The 13,560-nt window shown below is 44.9% G+C and overlaps 1 protein-coding gene and 1 long non-coding RNA gene across 4 annotated transcripts in view; one reads left to right on the top strand and one right to left on the bottom strand.

Moving 5' to 3' along the window:
• Positions 1-13,560, bottom strand: part of LOC115337831 (E3 ubiquitin-protein ligase RBBP6-like) — a 123,287-nt gene that overhangs the window by 83,358 nt on the left and 26,369 nt on the right. The window lies entirely within an intron of this gene.
• On the top strand, positions 2,868-5,861 carry LOC115337841. Of its 2 annotated transcripts, XR_003922272.1 has the most exons (4): positions 2,868-3,044; positions 3,125-3,203; positions 3,297-3,354; positions 5,791-5,861. It is a non-coding gene; the product is annotated as an uncharacterized LOC115337841 (long non-coding RNA). The 2 variants fall into 2 exon arrangements; XR_003922271.1 differs by lacking the exon at positions 5,791-5,861 and having other exon boundaries at positions 3,297-3,400.

Below are 13,560 nucleotides of genomic sequence, written 5' to 3' on the forward strand. Positions count from 1 at the left end.
TATAGACGGTGAGTGTAGGTTTGTCCAGTTGAGTGATTCAGAGCACCGGCTTAAGCTCTCGCTCTGAATTGTGCTTTGTTGGAGGAGCAGTGGGTTTGTGTCTCTTCTCTGAGTGGATGGTGAGCTAAGGTATATGTCAGCCTTAAGGAACCTGAAGTTAAGCCAAAGAATGTCGCTCGAGTTCAAAACCCTGCTCAAGCCTTTGGAACATCCTGGCTATATTCATGTAGGAAAATAAGTCTTTCAGTTGAGCAACCCTTACGCTAGGTAAAAGGAGAGGATTAAAGGCTTTTGCTGCTTAAAATATTCAGGGAAGTGTCATTTTAAGTGTGGGTCTCGAGGTACGTCTGCCTCTCGTTTCTTGAACAGGACAAAAATTTTGAGTCCGTTCCCAGAATTAAAAAGAGCACAGGAATTCCACAGAGTTTCATGACAGAGATGCCCAATACGAAGGGTGCTATGCTGACAAACACTGAAAAAATATGCAATACCAACTATTAATGCGTAAGAATGGAATTAAGTGGACTGACCAAAAAGTGAAGGAGAGAAACCACGCGTAAGTATCTTGAGTGGCAGTGCAACCAAGTTGTCCAGCATCTGTCATTCCAAGGGAGGAAGCACTCTCATTCTATCTTAACCTGAAAATCTGTGGTACTTTCTAATATTTAAAAGAGGGTGCTCTTGCTCATGCCCCTGGAAGTTGGCTAAACTTGTGGTACGCTAAGAATCTGCGTTTCTGGAAAACATTTCAGTAGTGTTTACAGTGGAGTCATTCTCCTTGAAAGCTCATTTTGCTTCTGTTTTATGTTTCTGACTTTTATTAAATCCCATGTGTGAAACAGACTGACGTTTTCCTGTTGCTATAAACTAAGAAAAAACTACCGTGTGCTGAGAGCAGTGGCTGTTTCAAAATGCACTTGGTAGCACTTTTGGTTTTCCGTCATGAATCTCCTTTTGTTGAAGCTGTAACATAGACGTCTTCCTTTTAGACAATGTAATTACTTGGAGACTACCTTTATCCTGAGCCTGCAATTTTACATTTATCCTCTGGCAAAGGAGAGGTGGGATTCATTTTGCCTGATTTCTAGCTGTCAAAAATCACTTTTCTAGTCTGAGCTTCTTTCTTAGTTGATCCAATGAATGGGAGAGTTCTGCAGAAGGAAAATTGCTCCTCCCACCCTCTTCTAGTGTTGTGGCTATAGAAAAGTAGTTTAAACTAAGCACCTGTGTTGTAGAAGGCTAATGTGGAGTGAGAAGAATTCCATCTCTTATCTTCTTTGATAAAATCCAAAGCTTGGAAAAGTTTTCTTTTACCCATCTTTAACTTGTTTCTTTTTCCTTCCCCACCCCTCCTCCAGGGAAGCTTCTGCTAGAGGAAAGAAGGAAAAGCCTCCCTTTTTACCAGAGGAGCCATCCTCCTTTTCCTTCTCCTCAGATTATCCTGTTCCAGATGAGTTGTCATATGTCATTTGTAAGGATCTAATGACTGATGCAGCTGTTATTCCCTGCTGTGGAAACAGTTCTTGTGACAAATGTAAGTGTTACTCCCGTGTTTGTTAATTCAAAACATCATATCTGATTTTCTGAAAGCAGAAAGATGAAGATAACTGAAATACTTTGTTACGCAGTTTCTATTTAAATATTAAGTATATGCTGAATATGAAAGCGCTCTTCTCGTATAGAGGGAAAAAAAAGCCAGGAAGCTATTTCCCCTTTTTACGTATCTAGTTAAATCTTCTTTACATGTGGAAGGATGAGTATGAGAAGAGTAGCTAATTGTGCAGGTGATTACAGTGTGAGATATTGAATGCGTTTAGTTTGTCCACAGCCCCTTCTCTCATACTAAATTATATAGCCAACTCTGGGGACTTTTGGGTGGTCTGCAACAAACAGATAGTTAGGCATTTAATCCACATTCTTCTCCACAGGAGAGTTGGTTAAAACCTTCAGAACTCAAACCTACTAATGTTTTCTCGAGATGTGTTTTATTCATTAACCTTGAGGTTGGGGACTTCTCACTGTACTAGATAGCGGGAAAAAGACTAGTTGAAACATCAAGACACAGCCTATGCTACATCTTCAGATGTTACAATAGTAAAATATCAAAACTGTATAGTTATTTGCTGCATACTAGAAATTTTTTACACTATTGAACAACTATAGCTTCGTGCTCTCAATTCAAGACCATATTCACCCATTAATCATATGTGTGTTTTTATAATTGACGAGAACCCCCAAAACTTCCTTAGTTTGGCTAAATACAATTTTGACTATTCTAATTCTACACAGGTATTAGAACAGCATTACTGGAATCTGAGGAACATACATGCCCAACGTGGCATCAGACGGATGTTTCGCCTGATGCTTTAATTGCCAACAAGTGCTTCCACCAGGTAACGTGATGACATTTACGTCAAGTGCTTGTAAGAAAAGGCTATTTGTAACAAGCCGAAAGGGAAGAAGATACTAATTTACATCTCCTTAAGCAAGGCGTAATTGAATAAGGCTAAATTTACTTTTCAAATACATTATCTGTTGTTGTCACAGAAGCTTACAACTCTTTAGAGACAACCTGGCAAATTCAGGTCACGCTTTTGTTTAACATGATTGCCTCACTTTCAAATTCAGCGTTGACACTGAAGTGGTTTAAATACAGGAACTCTTGAGTTACCAGCCATTAGTATCAGTGTTTCATGTGATGTGTTCATATATCCGTATGTTGGTTTCTTTTAGGACTGATAGCATTTACAGGAATACAGAAGTAATTTTCCTCTGTGAAGGCTTTTGTTCGTGTATCTGCTGAAGTTTCATCTTACCCTTTTTGTAAATGTTTTTCTGCCTCTAGGCTGTGAACTGTTTAAAAAAATGGAAGTGTCTACACAAAAAGGCTCCATCAGCAGATTCGGCAGCAACAGCAGCAGCAGCCGCTACTGCCACCGCCTCCACCACCACTCATGACTGTTACACCTCCTGCTGCTCTGGTGACTACTGCTGAACCTTCTACATCTTCCTCTCTGTCAACCAGCAGTTCGTTGGAAGAGAAGGTAAGCTTTATTTCAACATATGCAGCGATTCTTATATTTTAGTAGAGCTTATTTTCCAACTGTCTGTGTTTATTCACAAGGGCCATCAGGCTCCTGTGCGAAGACAACCAGCATTAGCAAGTCATCTGGGCCCCCAAGGACAATCAATACCCGCCACTGGTAAGGAACTGTAGCTTTAGAATGTCTTTTAAAAAATTCTCTTCAGATAAACTGAATGGGACTTTTTGCTTTTTCCTCTCTCCACTCCAAAAGGTCATCCAGCGAGAGTCAGTACACTTTGCTCAGCAGGTGGCAGACCAGGCTGGGAACTGTAAGTATTCTACAGAAATTCAATGTATTACTACTTGTAAGCTGTTAAGTGCTACGGCCTCGTTTAACTTCTGCCACAGCCGATTTATAATGAAGTAAGTATGGACAGATAGTTGTGGAGAATGCAAGTGGTCCTTAATTTTTAAATGGCCTAATTTGAATTGGCTTTAACAAAGGGGATCTGTGCTTGCAGTAAAATTATTTAAAATCAAACTCCAGTACCTGACTGAAAAGAGAACTCTCAAAAAGGAGCTCTTTTGGAGGAAACCATAATTACATATCAGAATTAAAAACTCAGGTGGAAAGCCACCCTTTTGATTTCTGGCTGAACAGGGCTGTAGAAATTGATTTCCCAGTAGAAGTCAGCCTCCAACATTCTTTTTCTAACAAGTTAGTTGATGCTGATTGAGCAAATTCTTGGAAAAGTCTACACTGTTATTTTATGACAATTTTGAGTTTCTTCATGTCGTGGTTTAATGCCAGCCAGCAACTAAGCACCACGCAGCCACTCACTCACTCCCCCCTGCCCCCCCACCACAGTGGGATGGGGGAGAAAATCAGGAAAAAGAAGCAAAACCCACAGGGTTGAGATAAGAACAGTTTAATAGAATAGAAAAGAAGAAACTAATAATGATAACGATAACACTAATAAAATGACAACAGCAATAATGAAAGGATTGGAATGTACAAATGATGCGCAGTGCAATTGCTCACCATCCACCGACCGGCACCCAGCTAGTCCCCGAGCAGCGATTCTCTGCCCCCACTTCCCAGTTCCTATACTAGATGGGACGTCACATGGTATGGAATACCCTGTTGGCCAGTTTGGGTCAGGTGCCCTGGCTCTGTCCTGTGCCAACTTCTTGTGCCCCTCCAGCTTTCTTGCTCGCTGGGCATGAGAAGCTGAAAAATCCTTGACATGAGTCTAAACACTACTGAGCAACAACTGAAAACATCAGTGTTATCAACATTCTTCACATACTGAACTCAACACATAGCACCGTACCAGCTACTAGGAAGACAGTTAACTCTATCCCAGCTGAAACTAGGACACTTCACTTTAGTCAGCCCGAATAGCCAAGCTGCTTTCTCTCAGTTGGAGAGACAGGAGTCTGTTTTATCTATTATTGCAGTGTCAGGTCAGTCCTTCCTTTTGGTATATATGTGTTAGAGATAGATTGTAAGGGTGCACTGTGTTTCTAAAATCTTAAAGATAAATCAGAATAAAACCCCGGATCCATCCCACAGATTGTCTAAAATCTCCAATTCAGGAAGCAAGAAAATAACAATTCAGGGACAAGAGCAGGCCAAATACGTCATCGTGAGGCAACAGCATAGGAAGCGTACGTGGAAGAAGATAAAAGAGGTTTGAGAGAAGTTGAGTTAATATCTGTGCCGTACGGGCTGCCGGCGGCTGTGTCTCGGCGCTGCTCTTGGGCTACCGACCCAGCTTCAAGGCGGAAAAAAAAGGAGTGGCTTTCTCTGAATGCTGGCGTCAGGAACAAGGTGCTTTAACTTGCCAGCAGGTGCCTGCAGGCTTTTATTAGCATGAGTTTGTGCGGTAGGAATGGAAGGCGTAGCTGGTGTTACTTCAGTGAAGGTCACGGGGTTTGGGGGTTTTCTTGCTTGGTTGGATTTGATTGGTTGGTTTGTTTGGTTTGGTTTGGTTTGGTTTGTGCTATGAAATTTGGGAGGTTCAGGAGCTGATTTCCATTCATTCCTCCTCCCAAGTGGTGAGGGTACAAAAGGCCGGAGTGATAAATTTCTGCCCGGCTGGAGGCAAGCCGACCGCATGAGTTGGAGAGACGCATTCACAGTGAAGGCTCATACACCGCCCTAATTGCTGAAGGCAACTCCCTGACCTGTAATAGTGTGAACTTATCCGTTGTCTCTCAGAGTATGCAGGAGAAATGGCTTGCAGCTTTGTGAAGCTATCAACAAGTGACAAAACTTGGAACAAATCAGTTTAACTTCTTGTATAAAATTAGGATCTCTCAGAACAGAAGTATGTTGGAGCTGTTTGCTATGGTGGACAAATCATAGCAAGAGTTGGCAAAATATTAAACTGCCAGAGACTCCTCATTTAAACAGAAGGCTGATGGATGAATAGGTAGTATGCCACACGTGCTACTTTCTCTCTTAAGATGTCTTCTTTGTATATGCCTGGCAGTCTGGTACAGTTGAGAGAGAGAAGTAAGAGATTTTTTTTTTTTTTTTTTTTTTAATTCCAAAAGGGGAACACATTCTATTGGGCATAAGTCAGTCTCAGTAAAGCTTTCCAAGTGCCATTTTCCTCAACTTTTAAGTTGTGAGATCAAATTTTCAGTAATACATGCAGGCAAGTGAAAAATATCTACTCTTGCCTAAAAGAATTTGCTCTTAATAATATCTGCTGTATCTAATTGATATTGTTCTTTATGTCAATCTCTAATTATAGCCTCTAGGAAGAACGGGACAACGAAAGGCAGATGGTTGCCTTCTGGACACCGGAAAGATCTTGGATGCTAGCAAAGTCTAAAACCCCATTCTTGTGTTGTGCAAACTTTCTGAAGTGCAAGTTGTATGCTGCAAGTAATGCGTAAAGCATGTAGGAAGTTGCTGCTGTAGGTGTTCTAATTTAGATGTAATGCACATCAATTAAACATAGGCTTTCCTTCTGTATTTGTTATGAAAATGATAGCATAAGAAGGAAAATATTCATTATGACTATTTTTACTTAGGAAGTGGAAGCTGACAATGCCTATAAACAAGGCAAGGCAAATTAGGTCAAGGCCTAGTTACCCTTGTAAGTGAACAGCTGTTCTGACTGGGGAGACTAGTTGATAGGACCACAGTCCTAACACCCCCCTGCTCCAGCTTTTTGGAAAACGCATAGAAAAAAGTTTGAAAAATGAGCTCATAGAGAAGTGTGGCAGGGGAACCCACTAGATGACTAAAAGCCATGTCTGTAGTTGGATAAAGCTACGCTGAGAGAGAGAAATCCATCTTCCCTCAGTGGAAGATAAAGGCAACAATTAGAAATAAGGAGCTGCAATAAGCTACCTTTTTAAAAATCAAGTGTTGAAGCTGTCCTTTGAGCACTTCCTCATCCCATTCCAGCCAAAGTGGGTCAGATGCCTTAAATAGTTCTAAGCATCTCTTGACTAACCCAGCTAATATTTGAAGTTGTCCATATGTGAAGTAGGAAAATGTCCGGTTTGAATAACGGCATCATTAATCCCTTTAGCCTTCGGGTCTGGATATGGGCTCTTTGACAAGCATGATGAGTTGTAGAGACCTTTTTCATGTGTCTCCCCCTTTTGCTACTAGTGTTTCTGTAGAGACCCTTGATCCATTAAGTACTGTCCTCACCTCCTGCCCCACTCCTTTCTCTCCCCTGGTTTCATCTAGTAATGCAAAGTAGGGGTTTCTTTCTCCATTTTTCACTTTCTAAAGCAAGGGTTCTGTGGTGTAAAAAAAAAAAAAAAAAAGCTCACGCTGCTTTTAATTTAATGTTGTCCTGCCATGTCAGTCCTGTGCTGCTTCTGATTGCAAGGGAGTCTAAGCAGACAGGGCAAGTGGAGGGTTGGAGGCGAAAATGATGCCTTGCTGTGCCTGGAGTTCCAGGGGCAGTAACCTTGTGGGCCTCCAAACCCAGGTGCCTGGTGTCCTGCTCAGCCTAACTGGGCAGTGAGCTAGCTCAAGCAGATTTGAGCACCTTCTACAAAGAGAGCTTAACTTGTGCTGCTCTGCATGCTGACACACAGCCCTTGGATTTAGATTAAAACAGCTGCATGTACAGCTAAGCCTCTGAACTGAATAAAAATCAAACACTGTTAAGAGCACAAGGCTCTGCTAGCAACATTAGCTGCAGATTGGTTGATGTTTTCGTTCATCCTCTTCCGTAAACAAAACCAAGGTAATGCTGAATTTGCTGCAACAACTCTATTTAACAGACGACTTTGTTGTATGTCCTTCCTCTACAATTACCTATAAAGTCCTTCCAGAGTCAGTAGAAGCAACTTGGTAGCAACTTGGATCTTTTCTTATATCCAGAAATGTTTTTCTAAAAAAGTAGTTGTGACTTCTAAGTTAGGTCAAGTTATCTAAAAACCATAAGCAGGATCTTTTTCCCCTCATTTATGTTAATGCTGGGCAAAAGAGCAGAAGCTGATTGGAAACCTTTAAGTGGAAGGTTAAAGTGGAAGGGCTGAGCTAACTGCATAGGCTTGGGAGTATTGTGGGTTTGGCCCGGTCTTATGGGAGTGGATTCAGTGTGGTTTACTGTAGCTGGGCAGTACAGTCCTGGGTATACTCGGAGCTGGAGTGTTGTGGATGACTTCTTACTGGGATTAGCTGGGGGAGCTAGTGTAGAGGCATTCATATAAGGTGGTTGAGATGAAAGCCGGGGGTATTGGAAGATGGTGGAATGTGTACTGGAACAAGAGTGAAGGTTACTCCTGGGGTTTTTGGAGTTGAATGGCGCAGGTGTCGGTATACTGGGGCTGAGGAATGATGGGTGATGGTCTTACTGGGAGCTACTGGGTATACTGGGAAATGGGAGCCAGAGTGGAGAGGGAGTACTGGGAGCAGAGAGGGACAGTTATTGGGAGAACTGGGTGTACTGGGAGCGAGGGGTAATGGGTCTACTGGGAGGGACAGGTGTTGGCTGTAGTGGGAGCTGGGAACAGCAGGTACTGGTTGTACTGGGAGTGTGAGTGGCAGCTAGTGCTTGTGCTGGGAGTGGCAGGTACTGGTCATACTGGGAGCACTGGGAATGGAAGTGGCAGGTAATGGCAGTACTGGGAGCTGGGAATGGCAGGCACTGGTCATATTGGGGATACTGGGAGAGTGAGTGACGGCCGTCTTGGGAGCTGGGAGCACCAGTACTGGTCATACTGGGGGCACTGGGAGCAGCACCCGCAGTTCATACTGGGTTCCTGCTCTACTGGTCCCAGTATGGGACGGGGGGGCAGGGGGAGGGGGGCCCCAGTGCCTCCCAGTAACCGTCCGTCCATTCCCCCCACTCCCCGATCCAGGCCACGGCTGGTACGTAGCCCCTCCCACACACCTGCGCCCCACTGCCATGTGAGTGCCCCCCACCCGTGTGCAGGGAGGGGGCGACACACACGAGGCGTGTGCGGGTGTGTGCACATGGGGTCATGTCATGGGCATGTCTGTACACACACATGTGTGCACTGGGCTGGAGCGCACGTGCCGGTGGTGATGTCAGGCACGTGGCTGTGCTGGACACCGCACACGTGTCCACACGCATGTTCACATGCACGTGGCTTCAGGAGCTGACGCTGACATGTGTGTAGGGGTAGGTACAGACCTGCACATGCAGGGTCACGTGTCCACACACATGTACACCAGGCTGCATGTGCACACACACGTACGCAGGCTCTGACATGGTGCCACGCACAGTGTACACATCGTGTAATGACAGACATTACAGCATGCACACAGGTGTCCTTGTGCCTGTGTACACCTCGGGGCGCACACGTGTGTTACAACATGCATTATGACATGCATATGGGCATACTCATGCCTGTGTGCACATGCCAGGGTGTACACACATGTAAATGGGCATTACAACATGTATACATTGTGCCTGTGCACGTCAGGGTGTACATGCGTGTTAGAACAGGCGTTACAACACACAGAGGGGTGTACTTGTGCCCATGGGCACGTGTTAGGCTGCACACACGTTACGGCAGGCATGCAGGTGTCCCTGTGCCTGTATGCACGTCAGGTTGTGCACATGTATAAACAGACATTACAACACACACGGCTGTACCTGTGCCTGCGTACACAGGTATTACAACACGGGCACGGGTGTACTTGTGCCCTGTACACCTTGGAGCAGTCCATGAAGGACTGGGTCCGTGGGATGGACACATGTGGAGTAGGGGAAGAGCGTGAGGAAGACAGGAGTGGCAGAGACAAAGCGTTAGGAACCACCGCAACCCCCCTTCCCCATTCCCCTGTGCTGCTTCTGGGGAGAGGTGGAAGAGTTGGGAGAACTGGCTGCAGGATGAACTCCGCCAGCTCGTTGGACCGGGGGAGCCTGCAGGCAACTCCTGCTCAGTACCAGCGATCACACCACCTGCCTGGCCCTTGCCTTTGTCTAAAAGGGCAGCGGCAAGAAGTCGTTGGGGGAAGATCTGCTCTGCTCGACACTAGAAGCAATGAACAGAGTGGTTTCTTGTAAGAAAAATCCAGTAAGAGCTTTAATGTCCAAAATGGGGTAACCTGGTCTACAGCTGGGGTCTGCCCGGTGTGCTGCATGCTGGTCGGAGGCCCGCTCAGTGCTGCGCGACTCGGGGTTCCCACCATCCGAAGGGCCGTGAGACTATCTGTATCACCCTCTCTTGCTTTTGTTCCAGCTAAGGCTCTAAGAGCATTGGAAACGATGCTGTACAGAGTGCGAGTGCCTTTCTGACTGGCTTCGTAACAGACCAGCACCTCCTGGTGCAGGAGAGGGACCTTTCTCCTCCCTCCGTTTGGAGCTGACAGCAGGAGGCCAAAGTGTTTCCACACTCTTCAGTTATTGTACTAGTCCACTTATTGGCGAGTTCTTCTGCTTCCATGGCAATTTGGGTGGTTTTCTTTCTTTTTCTGAATTTGCTTTGGCTTCACTTGTAGCTGCGTCTGTCTCTGAGGCAACGTTGACAAGAGGAAGCTGTGGTTCTCTGCAACACAAAGAATGGGTTTTGGAAAAGAATTCACATTAAATGAAGTAAGAGGCTGGGAGTAAAAAATTCTCACAACAGAAACAGCAACCCCAACAGCTGGGGTTGTTCAGCCTGGAGAAGAGAAGGCTCCGGGGAGACCTTATGAGCCTTTCAAATATAAGGGGGGCTTATAAGCAAGGTGGGGAGAGACTTTTTACCAACGCTGTAGAGACAGGACAAGCGGCAGCGGTTTTAAACTGGAAGAGGGTAGACTTAGACTGGACAGAAGGAGGCTATTTGTTACGATGAGGGTGGTGAGACACTGGAACAGGTTGCCCAGAGCAGCTGTGGATGCCCCATCTTGGAAAGTGTTCAAGGTCAGGTGGATGTGGCTTTGAGCAACCTGACCTAGTGAGAGATTGTCCCTGGCCATGGCAGAGGGGTTGCTCTAGATGGTCTTAAAGGTCCCAACCCAAACCATTCCACAACTCTATGATTCTGATTCTATGAAATGCTAAAAGGGTGCTGCTACCCTGAGGGTGAACGCACTCCAGGATGCTGCCACTGGGAATGCTTTGCTGCGCAAGAATGCTGGGAAGAAGACCAACTCAGTTTCCTATTCTTCAGCAGCGATTTAACCAGGTGACCCAAAGCTCAGAAGGACTATGGACGCCAGGGTGGCCAGCGCCACAGCTGCACGGCACATTAGCGGCCATCTGCAATCTGCAGCCTGTGGACTTTTCTCACCAGCACCTGTAGGAGATGGGACAGTCCCACATATTGATGTGTTCTGCACTCCTGACAGTTGCACCGTGTGTTTGAGAGGCTGAACAATTGCGACGTCCAGCTGCCGGCGCCGTGGGCTTGGGGCAAGGACTGCTTGCTGGGGACCCTGGATTCCTGGGGAGTGCAATACAGTATTATAAAGGCATAAAAAATAGAGAACCGAAGCTGAATGCCTCAGCCCTGCATTCCCCCTATGGCTCTGGAATGGCATCCAGCTCACAAGCTGAAGTCACACAGCCTACAGCCACTGCTCTAATCCCATCTGGAGGAGAAACATTCCCCTGATACGTTGCCATCAACTGCTTCATAAGTGAATGGTAGCGCATGGAAGATGAGCAGCAGACACAGGTGTAAGCCGAGACACCCAAAGCTGCAAAGGCACACGGGTGATGTTCTGGGTAGAAAGTTTTCATGCGAAGAATGCGTTAAGCTCACTGTGCCATACCAGTAATCGTTAAATGTTGGTCTGCAGAGCAGCAGCTGCAGAGGGGATAGAGTGATCTTTTGCCTGTGACCCAGCAAAGGAAGTGAAGACTCACGACTTAGCCATGCGTTCCTTCCAAGGCTCTACGTCAGAATCTACATCCTTAGGAGGAGCCAAGCTAATTGGAGAAGTCATTCCATAGTGCCTTTGAGGCTGCTTCTGCAGCCTAGGAGTACTGAGGGAGACAATAAAATACTGAAGAATCCACAAAAGAAAAAAAAAAAACAAAACCCAACAAACCAACCACCTTACTAGAAAACACCCTTCCACTTAAAGGTTTCCAAATCAGCTTCTGCTCTTTTGCCCAGCATTAACATAAACGAGGGAAAAAAGATCCTGCTTATGGTTTTTAGATAACTTGACCTAACTTAGAAGTCACACCTACTTTTTTAGAAAAACATTTCTGATATTCTAAGTTGCTACCATCCTTAAGAAAGCTTATTGCATCCGGAAGGCAGGAAATGAAAATTTGGTACACTACTACAGACAAGTTTGGACACAGGAAATGTGTTTTCAGTTTATTGGCATCTTCCTGACTAACATGAAAAAGAACTGGCAATTAGTCACCCCCCAACAGCGGACATCCCCACAAAGTTTGTCTGTAAATAAGTGTCTCACAGCAACATCGCATTACCCCCTTGGTTTGTTTACGGAAGAGGATGAACGAAAGCCTCACAACCACCCCCCAGCTAATGTTCTAAAAGAGCCTTGTGCTCTTAACAGTGTTTCGATTTTTATAGTTCAGAGGCTTAGCTGTACATACATCTGTTTTAATCTAAATCCAAGGGCTGTATGTCAGCATGCAGAGCAGCACAAGTTAAGCTCTCTTTGTAGAAGGTGCTCAAATCTGCTTGAGCTAGCTCACTGCCCAGTTAGGCTGAGCAGGACACCAGGCACCTGGGTTTGGAGGCCCACAAGGTTACTGCCCCTGGAACTCCAGGCACAGCAAGGCATCATTTTCGCCTCCAACCCTCCACTTGCCCTGTCTGCTTAGACTCCCTTGCAATCAGAAGCAGCACAGGACTGACATGGCAGGACAACATTAAATTAAAAGCAGCGTGAGCTTTTTTTTTTTTTTTTTTTTTACACCACAGAACCCTTGCTTTAGAAAGTGAAAAATGGAGAAAGAAACCCCTACTTTGCATTACTAGATGAAACCAGGGGAGAGAAAGGAGTGGGGCAGGAGGTGAGGACTGTACTTAATGGATCAAGGGTCTCTACAGAAACACTAGTAGCAAAAGGGGGAGACACATGAAAAAGGTCTCTACAACTCATCATGCTTGTCAAAGAGCCCATATCCAGACCCGAAGGCTAAAGGGATTAATGATGCCGTTATTCAAACAGGACATTTTCCTACTTCACATACGGACAACTTCAAATATTAGCCTGGGTTAGTCGAGAGATGCTTAGAACTATTTAAGGCATCTGACCCACTGTGGCTGGCATGGGATGAGGAAGTGCTCAAAGGACAGCTTCAACACTTGATTTTTAAAAAGGTAGCTTATTGCAGCTCCTTATTTCTAATTGTTGCCTTTACTCTTCCACTGAGGGAAGATGGATTTCTCTCTCTCAGCGTAGCTTTATCCAACTACAGACATGGCTTTTAGTCATCTAGTGGGTTCCCCCCGCCCCCCTTCTCTACGAGCTCATTTTTCAAACTTTTTTCTATGCGTTTTCCAAAAAGCTGGAGCGGGGGGGTGTTAGGACTGTAGTCCTATCAACTAGTCTCCCCAGGCAGAACAGCTGTTCACTTACAAGGGTAACTAGGCCTTGACCTAATTTGCCTTGCCTTGTTTATAGGCATTGTCAGCTTCCACTTCCTAAGTAAAAATAGTCATAATGAATATTTTCCTTCTTATGCTATCATTTTCATAACAAATACAGAAGGAAAGCCTATGTTTAACTGATGTGCATTACATCTAAATTAGAACACCTACAGCAGCAACTTCCTACATGCTTTACGCATTACTTGCAGCGTACAACTTGCACGTCAGAAAGTTTGCACAACACAAGAATGGGTTTTAGACTTTGCTAGCATTCAAGATCTTTCCAGTGAACAGAAGGCCATCATCTGCCTTTCGTTGACCCATTCTTCCTAGAGGCTATAATTAGAGATTGACATAAAGGACAATATCATTTAGATACAGCAGATATTATTAAGAGCAAATTCTTTTAGGCAAGAGTAGGTATTTTTCAGCACTTGGAAAGCTTTACTGAGAGTGACTTATGCCCAATAGAATGTGTTCCCCTTTTGGAATCAAATAAAATAAAATAAAAAAAA

The sequence above is a fragment of the Aquila chrysaetos genome (genome assembly GCF_900496995.4).
Source record: "Aquila chrysaetos chrysaetos chromosome W unlocalized genomic scaffold, bAquChr1.4 W_unloc_7, whole genome shotgun sequence".
Taxonomy (NCBI): domain Eukaryota; kingdom Metazoa; phylum Chordata; class Aves; order Accipitriformes; family Accipitridae; genus Aquila; species Aquila chrysaetos.